Here is a 14,141-nt window from a genome sequence, read left to right as displayed (position 1 = left end):
TGGTTTGGGGGTCTTTAGACACCAACATTTGAAACGCATCGTCCTCAATCCCTTTCAGAATGTGTCGGATTTTGTCAGCCTCGCTCATAGATGGATTGAGCCGCTTACACAAATCAACGACGTCCTCGATATAACTTGTGAAGTTCTCGCCGTTCTGTTGGGCACGACTGCGCAACCGTTGTTCAGCGCGAAGTTTTCGGACAGCGGGGCGGCCGAAAACGTTAGTCAGGCTGCTTTTTAGAGCCGCCCAGGTAGTAAAATCCGCCTCGTGGTTGCGGAACCATAAGTTGGCGACGTCGGTCAAGTAGAAGATGACGTTCGTGAGCTTAACGACGTCATCCCATTTGTTGTATGCGCTCACGCGTTCGTAGGAGGCGAGCCAATCTTCTACGTCAGTGTCGTCAGTGCCGCTGAAGATCGCCGGGTCGCGCTGACGGACGGCACCAGAACAGAGGACAGGCTGGGCAAGTTGGACCGAGGTGTCGGACGTCGTGGTAGAGCCTTGTAGCCTGGGCATCGTGGCGTAGGTCCACGGGGAGAACAAGCAGCACCTCCACCAAGTGTAATGTGGAAACTCGCACAGTTAGCGTGGACGGGCACAGTCCTTATCCCAGCGGTGCCGCTCAGCAGGCCAGCGTTCGCAAGCGCAAAACCCGAACTTCGTCGGCTTCACCTATCTTCTTCCTCGCCTTCGTCGGCGCTAGCTGCTGGGGCATCGAACTCCAACTCTCTTCCTTACAGTTAATAAAACAAAACTTATTGTATTTAAGGTACGTAACGAGCCTGATAACAGTGAAATTAAGCTTACATTCAAAAATAGCGTAATTTAGCGTGTTTCTTCCTACAAATTTTTAGGCATAATCTTTGAAGAACACTTGAGTTGGACCCTGCATATTAATATGATTCATGCCTGCATATCAAGGTCATTATGTGTATTATATAAACTTCGAGACCTTGTTCCGAAATGGCTGAAGTGGCAATTATATTATACCCTAATTCAATCACATCTTCATTATTGTTTACTTGTTTACGATATATCGAAAACCTTGCATACAATGATCATACAGGTTTGTTCTTCTCAAAGCATTCTATTCTAAAAGTCAATGAATTATTTGAGTTGAAACTGCTTTCTTATGTGTTTATCGATTTCAAACATCATCCCACTAAATATGTTCAATTAAACTCTAGTAGTGACGCGCCTTATAAGTTAAGACACGTCAGTTACAGAGTACCATTTGTAAGGACTAACTATGGAACCGAAATGCTTTCATTTTTAATTCCCAGTCTTCTAAATAAACATACACAGGCCATAGAAATTATTCAGAAATCTGTTTCCCAAAAGTCTTTCAATAGAAATGCTAAAGCTTACCTCCTTTATCGTCCAAATGATTAAAGGGTTGTTCACGCAGAAATTCTTGATGTCCCTGTTTTCCCGTCAACTCAGTGAATTCTCGTGTTTTTCTTGTTGTGGTGTGCCTTGTAAATATTTACTTTAATTATGTTATTGCAAAAGTATGCACCTTCGTCCTACTTTTACCTTGTATAATTATGTGTTGTTTTTTGCAATGAGAATGTATGAAGTTCTTGCTTCTTTTGCCGCTTGTCCTGAGCATTGTGTCGGGTGCTTGGGCCCCGTCAGGCAGAGTACATCTGCCTTTTTCCCCTGTGTCCGAGACCTTGTTGTCTGAAATAAAGATCTATCAATAATATGATAAATGAAAGGAACCTCACGCGCGACAAGTTGATGCTATTAAGAACTATAAAGAGGCCGAGAGTGGTGAAAGGCCGTCAAAAGTCAACTGCAACTAAGTTTTTCACATCGTAAAGGAGTATTTGTAGGGAGGACTAAATACAAAGTTGTGGCGTTGCGGCCACGCACCGTCGCCCACAGAAACCAGAGACGGGGTACGTGTTGTAGCCGCGAGCGATGCAACCGCAGTTTACAGCCCCTCCCATCCTCATCTTAACTCCCGCGCTGCATATAGCGCGGATACTTGCTGCCCACCTTGCCTTGTAGCTTCAGGCGATACACAATCCACTCGTACCCACGTTCGATATTCTTCACATTTACACCTACTCATTTGCCGCCCTTAAGCAGCTTAAGGTTGTCCGGCGCACATTCGAAGTTACACAATCCATTCGCCAACTTGGCACAAAATATCCCTGTCCTGTGCGTATACATTGGATTCGCGGCCATGCCCATGATCCGCATAATATTGTGACGCCCATGAAAAGGCCAATTCTACCTATTATTATTCTACATGGTCGGCGTTGCTGGATAAGCCGAAGATGAGGAGAACGAGGTTGGTGGTGTCTCGTGCTCGGCAAGCGGACCCAGCTGCTTTCAGTCCTCCGTCCCGGTCTCAATAAACCCTGGGCGTAACAATATTCATGTGGATGCAATGACACACCTTGACACATCAGACATTCCGCCACCTTCCCATCTTCACCCAGATCCGTTCCTGACCCATGTTTTTGAGAAACAGGGTTTTCGTCAGCGAACACGCGCTTTAATTAAGTCCTCCGTGTTCGTACTCTCTCCCCCGGAGTCTCACTCGGGAGGAGGAGGTATCTGTGCGCTGGATTCAGCGCAGGAGCGGCTCCGACTCCTGTGCGTCATCGATGGCGTGACAAACGTTTCGAAGTCACTGACAATTTTCCCCATTGTGGTGCTGCGCAAGACCAGTCTGACGAAAAACACTTGCTGTGGACTTACCCGGCTACAGCCACCGTGAGACGAATCTTTCTAAGGAAGGCAGGCCTGCGATAGGACGTTGCAGGCGACTATCGCAAGTGGACTGATGATAATTGCTTAATCGGGAACTTTTGCCACTTTCTAAGCGAGGCTTGTTTACACTCCTTCATGTAACTTTCTTTCCCTTTTTCATTATGCTTAATGGCAAGCATCTCGAATAAAAAAAAAACTGCAGACTGCATGCATTTACAGCACTGCAGAGCTACACCCACAAACAGGGACTGCCTTTTGTTTTGCGGCATTTGTTTCCTTCCTTCTGACATTGGTGAGAAATAACGCTTCTACCGCAGCTTTGCAAAAATAATTTACGGCTAGAATAGCCACAAGAAATTAAGACCAAATCAGACGAGGACACTACCAGAACACCACGTGAAATAATCCAGAGCGCCTTGTCGCACACTGCTTTGCATGCGCATTTGTGCCACCGATGGCTACACAGCATTCCCGGACAGTAATTGTGCCTGAAGTTTCCAGCGGCTTGCCACTGAACCAAACCAAGGACCCTGTCAAGTCGCATTTCAGCCTCTAGCCATTCTCTCGGCATGTCCAAAATCGGCCCACTCCAATTGTACATGACCTGAGGACAGCACTATGGTTCCTGTACATATCCAGTAAGCTACCTAACTATGCGACATGCTGCGAAGTGCCCAAGACATCTGATACATAGCTTTTTAAACACTTGCAACACAAGTAAATAGTCACCTTACAAGCTTGGCATTTTCTCGCTATTACGACACATACTCAGAACATTAAGCCATTCTAACCGAAGTGAATTTTTCACTGTGGTTGGCATTTTATGATACAAGTAAAGGTTGCCAAATTTCTCACCTAGTCACGAACTAAACACTAATTTTATTATTACTGACCTGAAATATACTGCTTCTCGCTTACAGTGAAACTCGAATCAGTCTAGCGTTCACAGGACGTGAAACATGAATTTATATAGGCTAATAATTTCTTTCAGCGCCATACAGACAGCTGTTGGTCCAAGCATTGCTTCCAAGAAAACATGCAGGTGCAGTTTCGCTCCTGCAGGAATTTCATATCGACGTATGTAGTGCACCAGACTATAGTAATGGGACATTAACCGGACTGCTGTGGTGAATCATCGCTGAATTGCTAAAAAAGCTAAGTTGCCTGAGTTATGCAGAAAATGTATCAACTGTTACGTACTCTAATTTAGCATTTTACTAAATATTACCATACCCTGCCCTCTTATCTTGTTTTATTTATTTATAAACATATCAGTCCTGAACAGGAACAAGATAGTACAAAACAATCAAATTCCTATGCAACAAAGCATACAGACTCTGAAATGCGAACAATGAAATTGCGAAAGGACTACAGACACTAAAATTTGGTTGAATTTTTATTCTGGTTAACGATATGTAAGACAGTACATAAATCACCAAGCGGTATACGCGTACGACCGCTAAATAATTGTAAGTGAATTTTTTGTTCTCAACTATTTCGATTTCAACATCCAAGCTTTGGCTATGACGTCGAAGTTAGCTCTAGGTAACGTGAGGGATGAAAACACTTGCAAAATAGTCAGCTTCTTAATTGTGGATTCCTGTTCTTGAGGGAGGCCAACTTCAGCAATTTAATGAGTCACAGTTTTTCATAACTCAAGTTACCGAGACTTTGGTGTCATAGCCATTGCTCAGCTGTTGCAACCAAAACTAAAACAGGCAAGAAAAAAATCGATTATAAATTACTTAATTACTTACTGGAGGGTGCCAAATAGCAGGAGGTGATTCGTGTATACTCTAATGCCTAAGGAGTCATTACAAAGCATAAAAAACGCAATACAAAATTAGGTGTCTGTACTACTAGAACAGAATAAAACCATATAGTACTGAATACCCTCATCTGCTGCTGTTTCACTGCAACCACTCATTCCTCTAAACCTAAGGGCCATAGTGCATGTACGTGAGCCATAGCTTATGCCATGATTCTAAAAGAGGGCAAAGTTTTCATTCCATTTTTTTGTCTTTGGAATGATCGTGCGATGTTCGGAATACTGGTCACAAAGTTGAATTCCTCTACGCCAGAAAACAATTTATAACTGAATTTTCGCTTCCATGCAGCTACAGTAGCCAAATGGTGGCAGCAACATCAAAGCAGGTATGTGATCACATGAGGGACACAAGAACTGCAGATTCGCAAAATAACGCTGCCTGGTCACTGTCACACTTGCCAGCTCCACAAGCCAAAATGACAGCAAGTAAACAAACAGATATTATACTGCAGCGCTTGCACTGCTGAAAACCTGAGGTTTTCCCCTCCCTTGTTCATTTTGTGATCGCCAAGGACCATCTACCACACCCTCTCTCTACCATGATCTGATACCTGCTTTTTAGATCAGAACCATTCAACTCCTGAAGTAAACTGCACAGAAAAATAAATTCAGCTAATATTTACCGGGCACAGTTATAACAAATGTGTTGACCTAAGTTTACTGATGCTTTCTATTTTATTTTTTTTATTTATTTATCACATACTGCGGACCAAATATGGTCCAAGCAGGAGAGGCACAGTACAAAACACAAAATGCAAAACTTCGACCTTAAAAAAGACAATAAAGAACATACATAACGACGAAACAAGTAATAAAAAAAGACGACCAACACTTATATGACGCTAATCGGCACAGGAGGAAAGAAGCAACACGCAGTGTCAACAACATAGCGCGTCACAGGCAGCGCCAACCGACAGTTGATATTACTCAGGGGAGGGAAGCAAAAGAGAAACATGAGGCAGTGCGTTCCAATCATTAATCGCGTTCGGAAAAAATAAAGGCATTCGTGCGGGCAAAAGTGGGTTCAAAGGATTGTTTATGCTTATGACGAGATTTCTTAGAAGTCTGTTTAGTTATGTATTCCTGGGGTTCTATGCCTAGCTTTGAAAAATAGAAACGACCAAGAAATTTAATTCGAGCCGTTTTTCTTCGTTCTCTTAAGCTTTCAAGCTTAGCTTCATGCAGCATGGCAGCATAAGGCGCGCGGGTAGCCTCTGAATTTTTTCAATTTTTTCTGTATCTACCGTTGTGTGAGGGTCCCACACAATACTGGCATACTCCAACGAAGGTCTTACTAGAGCTTTGTACGCCTTGCTTCTCAGTTCACTTGATAATCTTCCTAATTTGTATCTTAAGAAGCCTAATTTTTTACGAGCTGAAGAGCATATGTTATTGATTTGCGCCGTTCATTTAAGCCTGTTTGTACTTATAACGCCTATATACTTACATTCCACTACTGGTTTTATCATATTGCCGTCCATGTTAAAGAAAATGCCATTTTTTTCTTTTATTAGTTGCGCACATATGCACAGTCTTTTCAATGTTAATCATCATATCCCATTTATCACACCATTCTGCTAGTAATTTTAGATTTGCATTCAGCTCAAGTTGATCCGTAACAGAATTTATGGTTTTAAAAATGACGCAGTCGTCTGCAGACAGTTTAACTGATACGGTTGTCCTGACAGAGTCGACCAAATCATTAATATAAATATTAAATAAGACTGGTCCTATTACAGATCCTTGTGGCACTCCCGAGTAGACATCTAAATTGTCAGAACAAGAGCCGTCTATGTCTACATATTGTTTTCTGTTAAGTACGATATGATCCAATTGATTATTTTGGAAGGTATACCAACTGTTTTCATATTCAGGATTAATTTATTATGAGGCACCCTATCAAATCCTTTGGAGAAGTGCAAAAATATTCTGTCTACCTGGCCATTCATGTCTAGAACTTGAGCGATTTCGTTGATGGTTGCTATTAATTGCGTGTTCGTGGAAAAGCCGTGTCTGAACCAATGTTGCGCTTTATGTAGGATCTTGTTAGTATCTAAGAAGATATTGAGATATTTCACAATAATGTGCTCGAGCATCTCACAAGAAATACATGTAAGTGAAATAAGTCGGTAGTTCCGAATTTCCGCGGGGCTACCTTTCTTCAAAACCGGAACAACACGAGCCAGGAGCCAATCAGTGGGTACTTTACCAGATTTTAAAGACTTATCAAATATTATGTAAAGAAATTTACCTATCAGCTGTGCGTATCGTTTAAGAAAAATGGCTGGAATTTTATCCGGAGCTGTCGATTTATTTGCGTCTAGCCGTAAAGCAGTTCGACTACACCCTCCAAAGTTATGGACAGGGTGTCTAATCCATCAGTTGCTGCTGTGAGATCGCAACCACTGCCCGGCTTCGAAAACACGTTTTGAAAGTGAGAGTTAAAGATTTACGCTATTTGCCTGGAGTCTGTAACGAAATTGTGGCCTGCCACTATCTGCTCAATTCGTCGAAGACTTTTCTTCCCTAGGAACTGCCAGAATATTCGTGGGCTGTCTGAAGCAAAACGGCCGAGAGTGTCAGTGAAATAACGTTCCCGAGACTCTCGCAACTTAGCTTTGAGTATAGTTTTTAGTTAGTTGATCCCGGCCGCGGCGGCTGAATTTCTTTGGAAGAGAAATTCGAGGCCCGTGTACTGTGCGATGTCAGTGCACGTTAAAGAACCCCAGGTGGTCGAAATTTCCGGAGCCCTCCACTCCGGCGTCTCTCATAGCCTTAGTCGCTTTGGGACGTTAAACCCCATAAACCAACCAACCATAGTTTTTAGTTCTGTAACCACCTCGTCGTCAGCTCGGTTTAATTTCCTACGGCGCTTCAACCTACGTTTTATCTGGAGCAGATCTCTACTTATCCAAGGGTTCCCTGGACCAACCTTTTTCAGCTTTTCTGGGATAAAATTTTCTATGCAGTAGTGACACCAAGATTTGAACTTAGTCCATAATGTGTCAACATCATCGTCAGTGCAGAAGAAAAGACATTCCTCTAAAAAATGAGCAATTTGAACATCATCTGCAGCAGAATAGTTTTTAACAACAACAGGCTTCGGTTTACAGGAACTCGCTCTTCGTGGAAAAACACAGGTGAAGTAAATAAGGTTATGATCGGAAATGCCATCGTGAACCTCCGTTGCACGTTCCTGAATACGGTTAGATGAAAATAAAAGGTCTAAAATTGAGGAAGCAGAATCTGTTACACGCGTTGGAAAAAATACTGTTTGATTAAGGTGAAATGCAATCAACATGTCAAACAACACTTTGGAACTATGGACGTCAACAGGGCCACTCTCCATTTCCAGCCAGTTAATACTGGGAAGGTTAAAATCGCCAGCAATTATTATGTTTTGATCGCGGTACTTCTGTAAGTGATCATAGAGTTTTGACAAGAATTCGGGCGTGGAACCAGGTGACCTGTAAACACCAGCAATAATGACACTGCTGCCACTAAATTCAGCTGTGAACAAAACGCTTTCTAGATCTTTATCAATTGCAGGCAGCGGGAAAGATAACAGTCCACATTTTACAAGAACTCCAGCACCGTAACTTCTAGCTTCAGGATCTTTCCGATAACAAACATATGAAGGTGGAAATATGCAACTATCTGGGATATCAGCGTGAAGCCACGTTTCTGTGATGATGGCTATGTGAGGATCATATGATAGCAAAATGCATTCAAGCTGTTCTGGTTAACTGCACACACTTTGTGCACTCAAACAAACAATACGAAGAAGTTTCCGCGAAAGCTGTTGCTTAGTGTAGGAGCGTCATTTATCTGTTGTGTTCTTCTCACGAAGTAAGACTTTGCAGTTCCTGTTATTGTCCCACACACAGACATCGTCGTTTACAAACAATTTGTGATGAACCAGTTTCATTTTGTCATTTGGACGGCTATCAGCTAGTCCGGGCAGCCACAGTTTCTTTCTTATATGGACGGTTTCCTGCGAATAGTCATCGGAAATTGATATGTCGGTATTCTTGAATTTCTAACAGTTCTTAAACAGGAAAATCGTTTCATTGTGATTGTACAGACGTAGGATCACGGGTCTTATCTTGTTCTTTCCTGGCCTACCGATCCTATGAATACGTTTCAGTGAACTGACATTAACGGCAAGCTTTTCTTTGAAGACCTGGTGAACTACTTTATTTTCATCTTCGTCGGGGTTTTCCTTGATACCGAAAACTAGAAGGTTATTTCTTGGAGCTTGATCTTCGAAGTCGACAAGCCGTTTGTTTTGATCCAAAAAAGCTTCTTGAAGATGCTGCACCGTTTCGTCTAGCTTTTGTATTTTGAGTTCGTTCGCTTTGGTTAACTCCAAAACCTGATCTAATTTTGTCAGCTTCTGACTCATTTCCGAAAGAGTAGCATCACGTGTCTTTCCGGCGTCTTTTAACTCTTGAAGTTCAGCTAGATTATCATTTAGCCTCTCTGTAACGGTGGAACCAGGGCCAGGGTTGCATTCAACATCATTACAAATTAGGAGTAGAACAGACCAACAGACATTAGCAATTTGGAAACACCTCCGAGGGCACGGCAGCATAATGATAGTACGGAAATTCTTACGGACAGTAGTAAATAGGTTGTCAAATCTAACCTGCACAGCGATCCAGACATGGTGAAACATGTTTCTTTGACGAGCGCTGCCGTGCCCTCTGAGGTGAGGCGAAGAATTTGGGCCTTTTGTAGTCTTTTCCGTCGACGTCACACAGCCGTGAAGCCAATGCGACGTTTCATTTTCAGTGATAAGAGGAACGGTATCCTGTGGCCAAGGCAGTTGTTTCCACGTGTTTGAAGATCCAGGAATCCAAAGCGCATGCCCAGGCAAACCAGGCGGATCAGGTCGGCTGAAGCTTGACGACGGCAGCATGAAGAAAAGGACCTGCAGAGCGATTCAGACATGGTGAAACACGTTGCTTGCTTTGATGAGCGCTGCCGTGCCCTCAAAATCTCTTTCTGAAGCGGAAATACAGTGCAAAAAAAAAAATTTGGCGTATATCTTGTTCAACAAATCAGAAATTATGTTATAGAAAAATTTAACTCTTAGAGTCGAAGGCAATTTTTGCCAGATAAAAAGTAAGCATATAGTTCAGAAGAGCTTCTATTGGGCTAGGTGGTTCATTGTACTCGAGAAAGAAAAACAGTAGCGCCGAAAGAACACACAGCTGAAGAACGACGCAGGACAAGCCCACACTTCACCTCACTTTAATCTCTGTAAAGCGAGCAAATGTACAGAAACCTAGGCATGCTCAGAAAGAAGCCTCATGTGCAATCACCGGAACCACTCAAGATATGAAATGTCAGCTTTAAAAAGGTTCACATATGTACCGCACACACAACTTTTTCCTCTTTTTCTTATGTGGTACGCCTCCAAAACCTCCCGTCTTTTTCTGTCACCGCTCCAGCCCAAAATGTTTATCCCACCATAAAGTCGTCATTCACACTTTTTGCAGTGCTCGCGATTTTCTCCGCTGTATGTTCTGCCGCTCGGTGACACACCTTGCACTCTGCGCAGTGTTTGGGTAGATGTGCACCTCCTACTTCTTTGAGCGAGCGCGTGTGCTCCGCTGCACGGTCACTGATGCACCTACTATTTTGGCCGACATAGGCCTTCCCGAAAGTCAGCGGTATCTCATAGACCACACCAATGCAGCACTTCACAAAGTGCTTCCCATGTTTTTTACTGCAACCGTTCCTCTTTCCATCCCTCGCTACGCGTGCGCAAATCTGTGCCAGCTTCAGTGGAGCCGAAAAGACGACAGGAAAGCCATGTCTATTTGCTAGCCTTTTTATCGTGGGTAACCCAGTGCACATAAGGAACAACTTCAGGTTCGCATCTTGCTTCCTTCGTTCTGATGGCCTCTTAAACATGGCGCCCTTGACTTTATGTAGGAGGGCTTCAGCAACACCTGTGATCACCGAGCTTGGGAACCCGGCCCACACAAATCTATCCACTTGCGTACCAAAACTCCCTTGCATATCATGCTGACACGACTTCACGAGTGCAGATTGGAGGGAAATATTTGCAATATAGCGTTTAATTGTAATATATTGAGCCGATGCATACGGTAGCAGCTCCTTTCTAGCTCGAGGGACATACTGCCAACTGCCATGTTCTTCTCCGAAAGTAAGCTTCAGGTCTAAAAACTAAACATCCCTGCAAGGGTATATCATGCGTGAATGAGATCCCCTCCCGTTCTTTTTACAGATCTCTAAAATACTGCTTACAGCATCGGTGCAGGTCACGTCGTTCAGGTTTTTTAAAACCACCATAAAACCATCCACATATCTCAACACTTTTAGTACCCCTTTCCGTTCAAACTTTGTCCTAGGACACGGTCAATATAGGCTATAAATATGCTAGTAAATACCGGGGCTACGCAAGAACCGATGCAGATTCCTTTGTTTTGTTGATAAAAACTGTTGTTAAAGATACAAACGTCATTTTAAGGTAAAATTCCAGCATTCCCAAAAAATTTGCTACCGACACGCCTGAGGCTTTCTGGAATGCTATTGCCCCGGTACTTTCTGTGAAATATCTCACAAAGGTAAACAATGCGTCATAAGGCACAGAGTAATACAGGTCCTCCACATCTATCGGAGACACATATCTAATGGAAGAATTTTCCCGAAGAAAGCTAACAACATCAACAGAGCTTTTTATAGCAAACGGATCGTGATTATGAAGAGAATTAAGGTGCTTGTACAGGTATTTGCTCAGAATATGCTGTCATGTACCATTCTCACTTACTACTGTTCTAAACGGCACCGACGGTTTGTGCGTTTTGGCAGTAAAAATACAGTGAGAGCACTGCTCTTGCTGCTAACAGTGCCGTTAGCGAACCTGTTCAACTGCAAGTCCTTGCACATCATGGCCGCCTTTCACTCTCATCTCACTGGCCTTTAAAATGTTAAAGTTCTAGGCAATCGCATCGCCTGCTCTTCTTTGAAACTCCTCCTCCGATAGCACCGCAAAGCCGCCATCCTTGTCAGCTTGTAGAAGTCGGAGACTGTTCTGTCGAAATTATGGCACGACTTGCAATGGGATCCTTGCCTGGCTTGGTGACGGTGCTATTTGTAGCCCTCATCAACGCATCCACTCCATCGAGTAGGCTCCTTTCCTTGTTCTCTCCTGAGGCCTTTCCTACGATGCGCCTATTCAGAGCCAGGAACTCGTGTGCCTCAACCCCTGGCTCATGAATAAACTTAGGGCCCTTGCTCAGGACGTCTTATTCGTTGGGAAGCTCAGCTTCACCGAACCGTCAACCCCGAACCAGATGGCTTCCCGTTCGTCTTTTACTGAGCAGACTGCAGCACATGGTCTAGTGTGTGAGCTCATTAAAACTCGGTCATTCTTCCTGTAAGGCGACGAATCGCACGGTGCTTAATCTCTGCCATCCATCCGGGATCCATGTTGTAACAGAGAGCACGCACATGGTCTTCAAATATTCTTATTTATCGCCACAGCTCAGCTTTCAGCAGTTTGCAGATACACTTCAGAAGCCCGGTTGGCGGTCGCAAGTAGCGGAAGATACCACTCATGTCCTCCGAACGAGACCCTTGCGAAGGCAAAACGAAATATATCTTGCACAGCATGTTGACGCCACGATGAGGGAAACAAAGGTATCAAGACGAGAAGAAGATGACAAGTTGTCTCATACAAAAGGGCCCTGAGTGTTTGACGTATACTTTAGAAGAACTTCTATTTGTGCTAGATGGTTCATTTTACTCGAGAACCTACGTCGTTCTTCAGTTGTGTGTGTGTTTTTTCGGCCCTACTGTATTCCTTTCTGCAGTAAAAAGTAAGCATTATATTATTGTCGTGTCCGGTCGCTGTGTTGAATGCAGCGAAAGACGCACACGGTACTTTAAGACTTCGTTTATTTAAAGCCGATGAGGGTGCGACCAGCGTCGACCGAGGCAGGAGCCGAACTGGCCGCCCGAAGAAAGGGGGGAGCCGAGAAGCGTCCACGGGAGGGAGTGGCTTCCCAGAACAGGAGGAGGGTGCGGGGGCGCACCGTGGGGGGGCATCCGGCGACAGCGTGCGACGAGGGGCAAGTGTCGTTAGGAGGAGGATTGAGTGGTCGTTAGGAGGAGGATGCGAACTGTCGTTAGGAGGGGAATGCGAGTGGTCGTTAGGAGGGGGCGCACACACACAAAAGCGATAAGGGGACACAACACTTCCTTCCCCCTTAGAAAGTTGCCTGGTATCGTGCAGGGGGTCGGCGCTCACGCGTGGAGGCGCGCTGGCTTTGTGCGCTCGGGGGAGAAACACTTGTAGGCTGGCTGTTGTTCGCTGTGTCTCCTAGGTCTGTCCTGGGCGAAGTCTCTTCTTCCGGGAAGAGGTGCCAGGCTATGTGGGAAAATGGTGCACGTGTTCTCTCCGCTGGCGGACAGCTCTCAGACGGCGTCGTAAATCTACGCAGCTGGTTGAGATGTCGGCGTGCTACTGTGCCATGTATGTTGACGAGCCAAGAGCGCAGGCCTATGCGTCTGACAATTGTAGCTTCCTCCCAGCGTGGCTTTTTCAGAAATTGTCGGGCGAGGACGCGCTGCCCCTCATTAAGCGTGCCGCAGCGCGGAATTGCTTTTTCTTCCCGGAACGTCTCTGCCTTTGGCTCGGGGAGGATGGCTGTGAGCTGGGTTCGCATTTCACGCTCGAACATCATTTTCGAGGGGGTCTCGCCTGTTGTGCTCTGAACCGTCGTGTGCTGCTTGAAGAGAAAGCGCGCAAGGCGGCGCTGCAGCGAGCCTGTCTGATCTCTTTCAAGGGCGCGTTTTAGCTCGGCTACGTAGCGCTCGGCTTGTCCGTTTGTCGCTGGGTGGTAGGGGGCCGATGTAACTGATGAGATCCCGTTGTCGCGATAAAACTTGAGGATCTCCGCAGACACAAACGGTGTTCCGTTGTCCGACACTACCTTGCGCGGCAGGCCGAACGTTGCAAATAGTGATCGGAGGTTGTCAATGACTGCTGCCGAAGTCGTCTGTCCCATTTGCCTTATCTCAAGCCACTTTGTGTAGGCATCTACGACCACAAGGAAAGTGCAGCCCTCAATTGGTCCTGCAAAATCAATGTGCAGTGTGTGCCATGGTGTGTCTGGCTTTTCCCATTCTGGGACAGGAGCTTTCGGCGGGGCGCTCCGGCTGCTCTGGCAAGGCTTGCATTCTCGCACCACTGTTTCGATGTCGTTGTCAATGCCAGGCCACCACATGTAGCTTCTGGCACACTTTTTCATTGCAACGATGCCCCGATGTCCGGCGTGGATGAGAGACATAGCTTGTGCGCGTAGTTCTCTCGGCATCACAACTCGGGACCCAAATATGATGCAGCCGCGATGGGTGCTCAACTCTGTAGCTCGCCTGCGGTAAGCGTCGAAGTTGTCCCCTTTGAGTTTATGCACGTTGCCTTGTTGAACAGCTGTGTAAACTAGCCGGAGAGCTGCGCACTTCTGCGTAGATGCTGCAACTGTGCCTGCTGTAAGCGGAGGTTCTGGCAGTGCTTCGAACATCAGAACGTCTCCTGGTGGAAATGGT

The sequence above is a fragment of the Amblyomma mixtum genome, chromosome 1 (assembly GCF_055824585.1).
Source record: "Amblyomma mixtum isolate Tamu chromosome 1, ASM5582458v1, whole genome shotgun sequence".
NCBI lineage: Eukaryota > Metazoa > Arthropoda > Arachnida > Ixodida > Ixodidae > Amblyomma > Amblyomma mixtum.
The sequence above is the reverse complement of the archived record's forward strand: the minus strand, read 5'-3'. Positions refer to the sequence as shown.